Raw genomic sequence first — 13909 nt, forward strand, 5'->3', positions numbered from 1 at the left:
GAATGGCATTTTGCTCACCTTTTATTAAAACATTTATTGAGCATAGTGTTTATGAATCTGCAAGCACATAAAAGACTATGGCACTAATAGGAATAAAGAGAACAGAATTAAGCATGATGTGGAATACTAACATACTCTATTACAGGGAATCAGTTGCCATTATTCCGACTCACGTTCCAGGGACTTTTGAGTCATTTTCCCGTAGTCCTGTTTCGTGGCCTAAAATAGAGCCCTGAGGAACCCCACTAGGGACTGGTTGCCAGCCTAATGTAACCCCATTTACTATAACCCTTTGAGCCTGACCTTTTCAAAATAAAGGAAAGGCTGTAGCAATGCAATCTGTGTAGATTTCAGAAATGTTATAGAACACTTTCATAGTGTATCTTGGAGAAACCCAAAGTTATTTTTCCCCAGTAACAACTCATGTAGGCCATGAGTACATTCTGTAACAGAAAAGCTGCACACTGCATCTTCCATTACCTTCCAGTTTAATTAAATGTTCCTTGAATAAATCTTGTGTTTACATTCTTGTGACATGCTCCCAGTGATGACTTCTCCATTTATAAACTGACTGGATTCAGTCCAATCATTGCTGCTTATTGTACCTGTCACTCAAAGAAAACTCCAGACTCTTACAGTCATTCCTCTTTGGGTCCCTCTTTGCTAGTTACTAACTTGATATGCCTGTGAAACTCAATTATTTAGATGAGCTATGTAACAACAGACCTCTTTTAGTTCACTTGCCTGGAGTAGCCGAGAGGTTGAAGGAGGACAGGACAATATTCCTTAAACTGGAACTACTATAAAAATTGTAAGTTATTAGTTAATTAAATTTAAAACATGAGTATCCTCCAACTGACTACACATTTCTAGGCCACTGCAACACCACAGTGATTTAAACTAACGTGTTTTATTTAGAACAGATGAGAATATATGCTCAATTGTCGTCTTTCAGCAGATGAAAGGGTATCTTTCAGAGAAGATGCAGTAATTGTTTAAATCACCATTAGCTTAATCATTAATCTGACCAAACACCACTATGCAACCTGGGAAGAGAAGGCATCAAGTGCCACAGAAGTCCTTTCAGATCACGTCTGCACTTAATAAGACAGAATGAGGATAAGCAGTAAATCACATACCACTGGCATTAAACTTGTATTCTCTGATGTTCTCCTCTCCTGAACCACGACGGTTGCCAGAATTTTTTGTAATGTTGCGTTTTAATATACATTCCATGATGACTGGGAGTCATCCTTACTCTTTATGATGATAAGAAAAACAAAGTTTATCTACTTACATTAAAATAATCCCTACAAATTGGAAATTTCCTTATATTGCAGCTCCATTATACTAAGGTAGTGGTGTTTGTAGGATTTTTCATAGAATCATGGAATGGCCTGGGTTGAAAAGGACCGTAAAGATCATCTAGTTTCAACCCTCCTGCTCTGGGCAGGGTTGCCAACCACTACAGCAGGCTGCCCAGAGCCACATTCAGCCTGGCCTTGAATGCCTCCAGGGATATATTGGGATTTTGTATTTCTTGCTCTTAAAAGGGAAGAAAAAAACTTTTCTGGGCTTCTAGAAGAGAGTCACCAAACTCTCAGAATCAATTTGCAAGCATATATTACTTGAAATTATTAAACTAAGTACTTCAAATGCCTAGGCTAACACTCAGCATATCAATGTTGGAGTTAAAGCACCAGTTCTGAAGGTTCTTAATGCCCCAATTTCTGGTGACCTGTAGAAGATTAACTGGAAATAAACTATGTCACAGAAGTCACTATTTGGCCTCATGGACTTTCTAATCCATCATAATATGGCTAGCACCAGACAATTTAGAAATACTAAATTCTGTTTCAGAACAGCATCACCCTCAATTAAAGAAAAAAAGGCAATTATGTGCATAACATAATATAGTAATATTTAACTTCATTTTCCTCAGGATGTCTAGTATGATACACTGTTATATCAAGGAAATAAATTTTGCATCTTTATCAGATCCAGTGACAGCAGAAACCGCTCCTGCAGCAATTCATCAACATAGCACAAGTGTACATGTGCACTACTTTATCTGTCATCTGAAACAGTACAGCTCAGTTAAAAAGCTAGGAATTTCAATATAATTAACTCAAGTGAAAAAAGCCCTGTAATTTAGTGTTGCTGTTTACTTGGATATTCACAATGTCCCCAGACATTCGTAATTCAAGTAAGGCTTACATATCACTAAGTTCCAAAAGAACTGAGGAAATCTGAGGAGTAGTTGCAACTGTTCAAGAAAGTTAATTAAAATTAATTTTATCATCACCACATTAGAACCTAACTTCCAAAAAAAACACTTTGAATTTTTATTCAAGTAACAGGTGTATGAAGCAGAAAGAGCATTACTTTCTTAATGCATGTACCAGTATACATGATGGTGGCCACTCAGCTGTAAAGTAGACTTGGGGGCCCTGGTGGACACCAAGCTGAACACGAGCCAGCAAATGTGCCCTTGCCACAAAGAAAGATAACAGTGTCCTGGGCTGCATTAGCAGGAGTATCACTGTAGATGGAAGAAGGTGATTCTTTCTACTCAGCATTGGTGGGGCACCCAGAGACAGGACCAGAGGCCATGGGCACAGACTGGAATACAGGAGGTTTGGTCTGAACATCAGGAAGCAGTTTTCCGCTGCGCAGGTGAAGGGAGCACTGGCACAGACTGCCCAGAGAGCTGGTTGGAGATACTCATAACTTGTCTGGACATGGACCTGGGCAAATGGCTCTAGGTGTCTCTGCCTAAGCAGGGGGCTGGACCAGACTTCCAGAAGTCCCTTCCAACCTCAACCACTCTGTGATTCTGTGAATTTTGCAGATCTGTAACTACAAGACAAGTTAAGTAACTTATCCAAATGCAAACAGATCATGCACAGAATTGGTACCCAAACTCATGTCTCGTGTTCCAGTCCAGCATCTGAGCCACATGAGGAATCATACAGCTTTAGGAATCATACAGCTTTACTGCTACAGATTAGAAAGACTTGTCAAACAAACAAACAAAAAAAAACACAGTGCCGTTTCTTGCACAACTCATTCTGCTCTGCTTATCAAGCTTAACTGTTATTGTCTTTCTGAACCAGAAATATTTCACATATAATGATGTTTTTTCTAATCATCCCAAGATTCTTCTAATATACCATGTTTTACTCAAGTTCCTTCCTATCACATTCTTTTGTTTTTAATATTTTTTCCTGCACATAGCCCAGAAGTAACACCTCAAAAACTTCCCAACTATTCTCCATTTTCTGCTCAACTTTTATTTATTCTGGATATTAAACAAAACAAAACAACCAAGAAACAAACAAACAAAAAACAACCCAAGCTCAGTTGAAACTGCAATTAAATAAAATATCTTTGAAACAGAAAATACATGGCATGAGTAAATGGATTTTTCAAATATAAAGAAGTGATTCAGGCAGAGTAAACACTTCTGCTGCATGACTCCAGAGTCCTCAGAGGCATTTTATGTCACTTCATCACAATTAACCTCCCAAGAAAGCAATTCAGATCTGAGCAAGAGAGAAAAAGAAGACATTACTGACAACACACAAAGTGTGTTCTGATGTCATAATGCTATATTACTTGAGTCACAAGCAGATTTCCCGGTATTCAGTTTCAAAGCAGAAAAACAGACAATGGGGAGCATATAGAAGGAAGAACAGCTACCTGCTGTGAATCAGATGCAAAATGATTTAAGCTACTGGCCAGATGCCGATGAAGTTATTTCTACTGCTGAAAGTTAAAGAACCACACCCGAACACATTATTTGGCTTCGAAATGTTCTCCAATCTCAATTGGGCACATGCTGCAAATGAAGAATATAAATTCCAGCTCTTCCACAGTATCTTCGCGGTTAGAACATGCTCTTCTATCTCCTTATTTCTGAAAATGACAATTTACTGTAAACTCAACTTATAGCTCCAACTACCTCTTCTGACGTTGTTCTAGCACCACCCTTTATGTATCAGCACCACCAGCTGTCAGTACTCTGTTACCTTACTTTAAGACACCTCTTTTTTTTTTTTTTTTTTTTTTTAATTGCACTATATTGCATTCCACACAGAAAAATACGGTACTTCATGAAACAAGAAAGTATTTCAGCTCTAAAGAAATTATCAGTCTGTGATAGGGGATCAAAAGGACAAAACACAAGGACTGCTGTAGCTATATGCACAGGTCTGTAGGGTTCTAGTAATACTGAGAAATTCTTACTAGTGAGACCACCTTAAACATTAAGTACATTGGTCATAAAATGAGCAACCTTAATAAAACTAGGCCTTAGTACTCTTTGGTCAAAACAGATGCTCAAAATTTCTATAGCAATCCGATGTTATACAACAGCACTTTAAAATAAAAATAATTAAAAACCCTCATATGATGAGGATACATGAACACGTATTTCTGCAGGTCTTACACAGATCTTTACAAATAATAATTGCAGGAGGAAAAATACAGTTTTCCATACTAAACCGCTATGTCAGTTCCAGCAGGGATCTGTCTCAGCTTGACTGTCATCTGGTACCTCTCTAGTCCATAAACTCCTAGCACAGAGATATCTGCACTACAACACTCTTCACCATCAGTAATGCCTTCCTGCTAGCAGACGAAGCACATGGATTCCAAATCAGTTGAGAGCAAACTAAGCCCAAGTTGCTTCTGGTGCAAAGGACAGTCCCATGCTTCTCATACATTCTTGTAAACTTTTTGCCATCCTTGTGAGCAGCCCTACAGTCTCTCTACAAGCTGGACAAGGCAATTGATTCAGTTGAAAACTGAAGCACCCTCTTTCATACAAAATTTGTTTAAAGCTAGATCAGTTTTACAGTCCAATTTATTCTGTGGTTGCATAATTGTTCCAGTCAGCATGACAGACCCATTAGGAGAAAGCAGCCTTGAATAGGTGAAGAAGGATCACAAAACAGCAGTCTAAGCAATGTGGTAAAGGAAACTGAAGGTGTTCAGACATTTTTAAGGTATCATTTCAAGACAGCCCAATGACAGTTTACGTACTGCCACTCAACTACTCGTCTTTCCCTTGAAGAGCACACAAGCAGAAGAAAACACTCACCTAATTTTTTTGCAGTATGAAATCCATCTGCTTAGCCTACCACCAATAAAAGTTTCTCAAGGAGGTAGAGTGGATTTTGTGAAAGAAATATTAAATCCTTCACTACCACAACCCCAAGTTCTCTTCTTGATTTGAATGGTAATCCCTGTAATGCAAAACACTGATGTGTGAATGAATGCTTGCTGCCTTGTTACCCGTGCTATCATTTCATGGACAAGGACTATGTGCTTCCCAGGACTATCTGTGTCCTGGGAAGGACACTGTGCCTGTTTTTAAAATTCTGGTGAAGAAGAATGTGCTGCTGCAGTAAACAATTTTCTTCTATCATGTTTGTAATGAAGACATGTCTGCTTTCAATCAGGACAGTTCTAAGCCTCCCTTGCTGTGTATTTTATCACTGCTTGTCCCCTAAGGGAGAAGGATAGCCAGCACTGCATCAAACAACTGCAGAAAAAAAAGATCATCGTATTGTGTGCTCCATTACTCATGTTAACACACTCTCTGGACATCAGACATTTTAGATTGTGCTGGTCATTACTATGACTGGACTATAATGCACGTTAACCACATGAGATATTCCCCAGTCAATTTCCCATAATCAGTAAATGACTCCTTTTTTTCTTTTTGCAACATATTTGATTTATGAGATTAACAACAGGTCTATAAATAGAGAAGAAATAACGGGGGAAAAAAAAAAAAAAAAACATGATGAGAGAAAAAAACAAAACATGATGAGAGAAAAATCATATTAAAATCACTCCTTCCATTCTACCTGAAGACTGCAAACCCTAACATCCCATTTTTCAGTGCATTTCAATTGACCCACAGCATGAAGTGTCTATTTTTGTCACAACAAGATCCCTGCCCACATTAATGCACCTCATTAATCAGTAGGTCTTTGTTCTGTGTTTTTGTAACATTCTTAATTTCGGATCAGTTGCCAGATCTCCAGTTTATACTAAACAATTTGTCCACGTCCTGTGGGTTTGTGCTCTTTCCACATTTATTCGTAGTGTTCCCACTTCCTCCACTCACAGATCTCTGTCTTGGACTTAAGCAATTTACACACGCTGAAACAATTGTTAATGACCTCCAGAACTACTGGGACTAGTTTCAGATTCTCACTTTCACTGCTGTAATAATCATGCCAGAACCAGTACGAAAAGTTTTCCTACTAAAAAAGCCAAACCTGTAGATTTCACCAAGGACACAAAACTGCCAAATCAACGATCCCTGTAGCCCAGTTTCTCCTATGTGGTTCTGACAACTGTTTCTCAAAAGGGTGCAGAAATTCTTAAAATACATTGAGAACTTCCTAATAGCAGATATACACAACAGAGTTACCTGTTTCAACACAATCACTACTTCATATTGACCTTACTGAAAACCCCACAGTACCCCAAGGAAAGATGACAGAGGATGACAGCTGTTTTCCACATAGATGAAATGTTCACTCCCTATATCCTACTCTTCTCCATACCTTGCAGAATCCCTGACCCAGGTGCTGGGGTCCCTCTAATCCTAGGGTCTAATAGCATCTGCAAACATTTGAGTTGTTTAAACATTTCTGTACCAGACAGATGCCTCCATGTGTTTTGACATCCATTCTGAAGAAACGATGGTGTTCAAAGAAACACCATCTGAAATCAGAAACGCTCTAGAAATACCTAACCAGGACAAGGGTTGCAAAACCCTACCAGCTGCTAACATTAAGAGAAAGTTGAATTGGTAGCACTGGCATGCCCTTCCCATCACAGCTCTGTCACTCTTCTCCATGGTGCACCCTCCCTTACAGGGACATCTAAGAGGGAAATCCAAGAGATCCCAGTCCTACCATGTCAGTGCTGCTCTTATCAACCTTTTTGTATATCCTCCCAATCAGCCTTCCTCTCATTCTCCATCTTCCCTTTCACATTTCCAGAATGGTTCTGTCACTGCCCTGCTGTACTGTACTATTTCAAACAACTACAGCAGGAATCCATGTATTAGCAGTACAATGCAGAGGAACTAGAGATGGGCTAAAGTTTCCTCTTTCCACACAGACTAATGATGACTTCCTCTAGCCTACACCAGGGCAGACCCACTCTTGCCTAAGAGGCTCCATGCTGCATTTCTCCGTCCAGTACCAAGTTAGAGGAAAAATAAAAAAATAAAGAAAACCACACCTTCTTAAAAGAAAGTGTACAGTTGAATTTTAAGTTGGATCTTGCTTTACAGCTGATCCTGCTTTGTTCAGGGAGTTAGACCAGATGACCAAAATATGTACTTTAAACTGTCTTCATTGAATAACCAATGCCTTTCAACAGCTATGAAACAGCTATGAACAACATTTTGTTTTGTTTTGTTTTGTTTGTTTTACCACATAAGGTGTCCAAAGAGAGGTGGTTAAATTAATGTTGCTTAATATGAACAAAAACCTAAACTCACACACCTTGCAGAATTCTATGCATATTACTTCTCTAACAATAATTTTATTGATGAGTCTGTAATCTCAAAGAATGAAGCACAGTTTGATAATAACTGCTTTTCAAGAGATAAATAAGTAAATAATTAATTTACAGGATTATAATGCCGGGATCTTATACAAAAAGACAGGAGTCTCCTGGAAAGAGTCCAGCGGAGGGCCACAAAGATGATACGGGGCCTGGAGCATCTTCCTATGAGGAAAGGCTGAGAGAGCTGGGGCTGTTGAGAAAAGAAGACTGAGAGGGGATCTTATTAATGTTTACAAATGTCTTAAGTGTGGGAGATGGAGGGATTTGGCCAACCTCTTTCCAGTGGTTTGTGGGGACAGGACAAGGGGCAATGGCCACAAAATGGAGCACAGGAAGTTCCACACCGACATGTGAAAGAATTTCATGGTGAGGGTGACAGAGCACTGGGACCACTGGGACAGGCTGCCCAGGGAGGCTGTGCAGTCTCCTTCTCTGGAGATACTCAAGGCCCGTCGGAACGCCTACCTGGGCAACCTGCTCTAGGGAACCTGCTTTGGCAGCGGGGTTGGACCTGATGATCTCTCGAGGTCCTTTCCAACCCCTACAATTCTGTGATTCTGTGAAATCTATTGTATCTTTGATTTTTTTACTAACAAGAGCCAGCAAGAGAGCTGATTATTAGCAGCTGTGTGATTACATGATCATTTTGTAACTGAACTAAAATACTACAGTTTTATTTGGTAATGACTTTGATACACAAAAGTCAAAATGCTTTTGCTTTTCAAGCTGCATTAAATGCCCCATAGGGCTGTGTCTTTCAAGAAAAAAGGGGACAAGGGTTAATCCCAGTGAATTTACTTTGGTCTTAGATTTTCTCGTCTTTTTCTTTTAAGGAGGGAAAAACACATTACAAAGGAGTAAATGTTCAGATATCTAACGATAGAATTTGCCCTGAAATCTAGATAGTTAAAAAAAAAAAATAAATCAAACAGTTTCAGGACAAGTATTTGGTAGTTTTATAACTGCTACAAATTGTACTGGTAATCTGACTATCTGACTACAATTAAATCACAATAAAGGCCTCCCACTAACCCTGGAGGTTATATACATCTCTCTACAGGCCAGGAGTGTAACAGCAGTTAAGAACCTCTTACAAATGCAAAGAGTGAAAATCAGAATAAAAATTGCTATTTGGGTCTAATGAAGCTACATACAGACACCCATTTATTCATATGATTAACTGATTTTTGCAAGAATCTACATATCAGTACTGTACGTGTACAGTACATACAGATTGTACTTACTTATATGACCTTACACAGAAATCACACAAGACTGATGGAGTTCATTGAATATGTGGTGTGGAATACATACTAGAAGATTAGATCAAACAAACTCTTTTAGAGCTCTCCACAAAGTGGTTACAAAAATCTGCTAAGTACCTACCAAGTACTTGTTTCCTAGCAGAGAACGAAATTTCCTTGAAAATGTGCTGTTGTCAACACTTAGACCTTCTGAGGTACTAATTTTCACTAGGCAGGAAAGAATGACAAACATCTTGACTGCTATGTGGGCAGAATATTTATACACATACATGTGCATGTGTATATACTAAGCCTTGTAGTTCTAAAGAAGTTACCATTGAATTTCAACCAAATAGTACAAATTTCAACTGAAAGTTTAAGTATCCTAAAATTAATTCTAGTGTTGCCAGGGAAGGAAGACTGTAGTCCTTTTTTTTCCTAAACCAAAGGTCACTTAAAGAGTTCTAGCATAGCATGCACAGACAGTCCAGACATAAAAATAACACTCATTTCTGGAAGCAAGAACATTAGTAGAAATAGGAGATATAAAGGATATTGGAAAGAGATGGTTGTCTCCATGGGATGAGAAATTTGGTAGGAGTCCACCTAAAAATAAACAGCAGTTCCACACTCAGGAACTCAATAACTGCATCACAGAACTTGATACAAATCTCTCGGTAACCCTTCTCACTTCTGACAGGCACTCTCATGTCCTTTGAAACTATTCACAGCTTGTGAAAATTTATTCTTTGGTCTTGGTGTAAATCAAGTATAAATGGTTTCCTTTACATTTTAGGGTCACATGGTTTCCCAGCTCTAATCTTAATGACGTCCTGGCAGACTGTATAACAAGCAAAAGTAGGAGTTGGATAACTGTGTTACACAGAGAATATAACCAATAGTGGAAGAGAATTTCTTATTACATGAAGTTTCTAGTGTAAAATTATAAAACAACCTGTAATCATTGTTGATTTAAAATATTTTTAAAAGCACTGTTTGATAGACTTATAATGAAGAAACTGACTGAAGTCAGTTTCCTGACTTATTCATTATCTTTCAACAGATAATGAATAAGTCAGGATTTTCTAACTGGCTGAAATGTCTGCCAACGAATGAAATTCCCTGTATTGGTAAGACACTTCAGCATTACACTGGATTTTGTTGGAGAAGAGTTGTACTTTTCAAGATTTTTCTCCTTGAAAATATTAATCCTCTTAATATAAGAGTATCTGCACTCTCCATTTGTATGATGGGTATATTTTTGTTACCACGTTTCTGTGAGGGACCAGAGACCAGCTCATGCATGTAGGTGTGCAATGACATAGCGAACAAACTGCTGCTCTTTCAGCAGCACCCAGTTAGTACAGCCAAGTCAATCTGTGTCTCTCTGAGATATTATCAGTTTCATGCACAGCGTATTTAATTAGTCTCCTGCTCTAAAAGCCAGCCCTGGGTGTCACTTAATAGACGCATCTATTACACAATGGAATGACTGGAAGAATTATGCCTTCTCATTATGAAGCAAGTCTTGAGAAATTGAATTACTGAACTCTTAGCCACCGTAAGTACCCTCTCACCCTTTTCATGTTGCTTCAAGGAAGAGCCCAGAGCGCCACCTTCTGTTTAACGGCCAGAATCACAATTTCAGCTGCTGCTAACTGCTGCAGTAACAGCCATTCACAGCCAAGTCGATCGGATTGGGTACCAAAAAGAAAACCGTTTTCTTATTAAACAGCTCAGTATGTCATACTTGTCAGACCTACAGCTCTTCTAGAAATGCAACCATATGAACAGCTAGAGCATAGCTGCCCAAGTGGCACACATCCAGATGCTGACACAAAGGATATTTTTCATAAATTTCAGCAAGCATCCAAATGAGTAGCACCTCATACATTTTTTGCAGAAGGTTTCATATTTCTTACTTAAATCTCACAGAGCACTTGCAGCTATTGTCACAATTTCCACCCAGGAAAACAACACACAATACCCAGCGTGACCAAGGCTGAAGTGAAGATAAACAGACTTTGATAAAATTACTTCACAGACCTCACTGAAAATCACTCACTGGATTCTTGTAAAACCTGAACAGCCTTAAATTAAAGCAGTGTAATTAACAAATAAATATCAAATACAAAATCTGAGAGTACAGAACAATTCACTCTAACCACTCTAACCACTCTAATCCCCAAATATAGAGAACACAAGAGAGACTGTAAGGACAACGAAAATTCATTTTTAGATAAAAAATAGGAGTCTCTTTTCATCTGTGTTTTGGAGCAGGGCAAGGAGAAGAGGAACAAGAAATGAGTCATAGGCATTTTGTGTGTTGATTAGGCATCTTTGTAACAAGAAGAATAACAAAGAACTTTTTATTTGTATCTTGGACATCTGGGCTGGCAGAGTATTTTCTGTCAAAGCTACAACTGAACTTGCAATATGTTTGGCTATAATCAAAAGAGAAATAAATGCAATATTAATTCAGACCTTAAACAATGGATTAATTTGCTTTGTTTATTTGAAAGACCATAAATAACTCGTCACTGCTCACTTTAACAATAATGTGAGCTATGCCTATTTCTGTAAACCTCTGCAGAACAACCGTCATTTCAGCAGGCTGCTCCAGAACAAATGGATCCAGACCAACATAGAGTTACAACCTAGAAACTGTTGTAGTAATTGTCACCAAACTGAAAACAGGTGGTGGCCTTAGAATTCAAACTGGATTAAGTGCAATCAGAAATACAAACATTCAGTGGCTCACAACAAAAATCTTTCACTATGATAATAATGAATCAAGTATGGTGACATCATACTAATCAATTATACTCCTTTTATTACCAGTGACCTTGAGGCCAATTCAAACACAGTGTCCTCTCATTCAAGTCACTTTTGTAATAAAAGAAGCAATTGTGAAGGATATTTTCATGATACTGAGAATAATGTGCCTTCACAATCATTAAGAGAAAGAATAAAAAATATAAGCTTCAAACTACATAGAAAAGAATTTTAACATTACTAATTCTTAATTACTCTCTTAAAAGGGTCATCACTGACACTCTGATACTGGAATGAACACAAAAGAAGTATTACCACCTTTCTATAAATGCTTAAAAAGCAGTTGGGTACAATGATCCTAAAATAAGTCCTTAAATTTCTGTATTTGAACCAGATACAGAAATTGAATCAAAAACCAAACTGAAACCAAAAACAGAAATTGAAATTGAACCAAATACAGAAATTGAATTAAACACCATAGAAAAGATACAGAGCCAAACTACATTCTAGCATAATATCAGTGAAGTCCCCAAAGCATTGTAACAGAAATGCAGTGGGAAATTGAAGAGGCTGAAGTGAATAGGAAAAAAATGTGTTAAAAGTACAGCCCCGAGATACCAGTATTAGAACTGATTCAACTTGTTTTCAAGTTACAAGCCATAAGTCTGAAAGCGTTGTCCAAATGCTTCTTGAACTCTGCAGGCTTGGTGCAGTTATCACTTCCCTGGGGAACTTGTTCCAGTGCCTGACCACCCTCTCAGTGAAGAACCTTTTCTTAATGCCACCCGGCCTGAACCTCCCCTATCACAGCTCCATGCTGATCACTTTGGGCCTGTCACTGTCACTACAGAGAAGAGATCTCCACCTGCCCCTCTGCTCCCCTCTTGAGGAAGCTGTAGGTTGCCATGTTGTCTCCCCTCAATCTCCTCCTCTCTAGCTTGAACAAATCAAGGGATTCAGCTGCTCCTCATATGTCCTGCCCTTCATCATATTTGTTGCCCACCTTTGGACACTCTCTAATAGCTCAAATCTGCACACAGTACTCGAGGTGAGGCCGCACCAGCGCACAGCAGAGCGGGGCAATCCCTTCCCTGGACTGGTTAGCAACACCATGCCTGATGCATCCCAGGGTATGGTTGGCCGTTCTGGCTGCCAGGACACACTGTTGGCTCATACTCGACCTGCCATCAACCAGCGCCCAATGATCCCTTATCGTGGGGCTGCTCTCCAGCTGCCTGTCCCCCAGTCAGTATGCATATCCATAGTTGCCCCATCCTAGGAGAAGAATCTGGTGCTTGGTCTTGTTAAACTTCATGAGGTTGGTGATTGCCCAGCCCTCTAATTTGACAAGATCTCTCAGCAAGGCCCCTCATCCCTCAAGGGAGTCAATAGCTCCTCCTAATTTAGTGTCATCTGCCAACTTACTTAGTATGCACTTGACTCCTGCATTCACATCATTTATGAAAACGTTCAAGAGAACTGGGCCTAAAATTGAGCCCTGTGGAGCCCCACTAGGCACTGGTTGCCAGCCTGATGTAACCCCATTTAGTACAACCCTTTGAGCCCCATCTGCCAGCTGATTGTTCAGCCATTGTATAATGTATTTGTCTAGCTGTATGCTGGATATTTTGTCCAGAAGGATACCGTGAGAGACAGTATCAAAATCATGACTGGTCTTTTGTCCCTGGCTTTCATCCTACAAGAGCCACCAACAGTCTAAGACCCAAAACAGCTAAATTTTAATTATATAAAGTGGGAAAATTCAAAATATGTGAAACATTGAGTCAGAAGTGAATGAAACTTTCAGTTGCAGCTAAGTTCAGTAAGACCATGCAAGAAGTCTTCTTACTGTACTAACCCTTCCTCAGACTTCTCTGAATGGGCTTTCTTCTAGTTTTCTCTCATCCTTGTTTCTCCTCACTCTGTAGCTTCAAAAGACATGAGCCAATGTGTCGCAATACAGGTATCTGTTAAAGTAAGATAGTATTAATCTACCTTAGACGAAAGGGACAAACCCCAAACATTTATCAATGTTCTGTCAGTATGCAAAAGTCAGGTGTAAACTACTTAATTTAAAAAACAAAACAAAACAAAACAAAACAACAACTCAGAAAACAGGGAAAGAAGGATGACGCTGAGATACGCAACCCCACACCTCCAGAAGGTAGAGGGGCATTTTGAACCCTTCCATTTGCCTAGCCTTTGGAAAGCACCTGCTTTTGCGGGTACTTCCCAGCAACGGGCCCGCCTGCGGCCGCAGCAGTGCGCACGGGAGCCCCCGGGGCGCCGCC

At 39.3% G+C, this 13909-nt stretch overlaps 1 long non-coding RNA gene across 1 annotated transcript in view; it reads right to left on the bottom strand.

The window, feature by feature from the left end:
- LOC311444432 overlaps positions 1-13894 on the bottom strand; it is a 37158-nt gene extending 23264 nt beyond the window's left edge. Inside the window, exons 1-2 of the long non-coding RNA XR_014697889.1 lie at positions 13802-13894; positions 13477-13585 (exon numbers count right to left, since the gene is read on the bottom strand). This is a non-coding gene — a long non-coding RNA (uncharacterized lncRNA). The remainder of the gene's footprint in view (positions 1-13476; positions 13586-13801) is intronic.
- Positions 13895-13909: the final 15 nt, after the last annotated feature.

The sequence above is a fragment of the Aythya ferina genome, assembly GCF_964211825.1.
Source record: "Aythya ferina genome assembly, chromosome: 14".
NCBI lineage: Eukaryota > Metazoa > Chordata > Aves > Anseriformes > Anatidae > Aythya > Aythya ferina.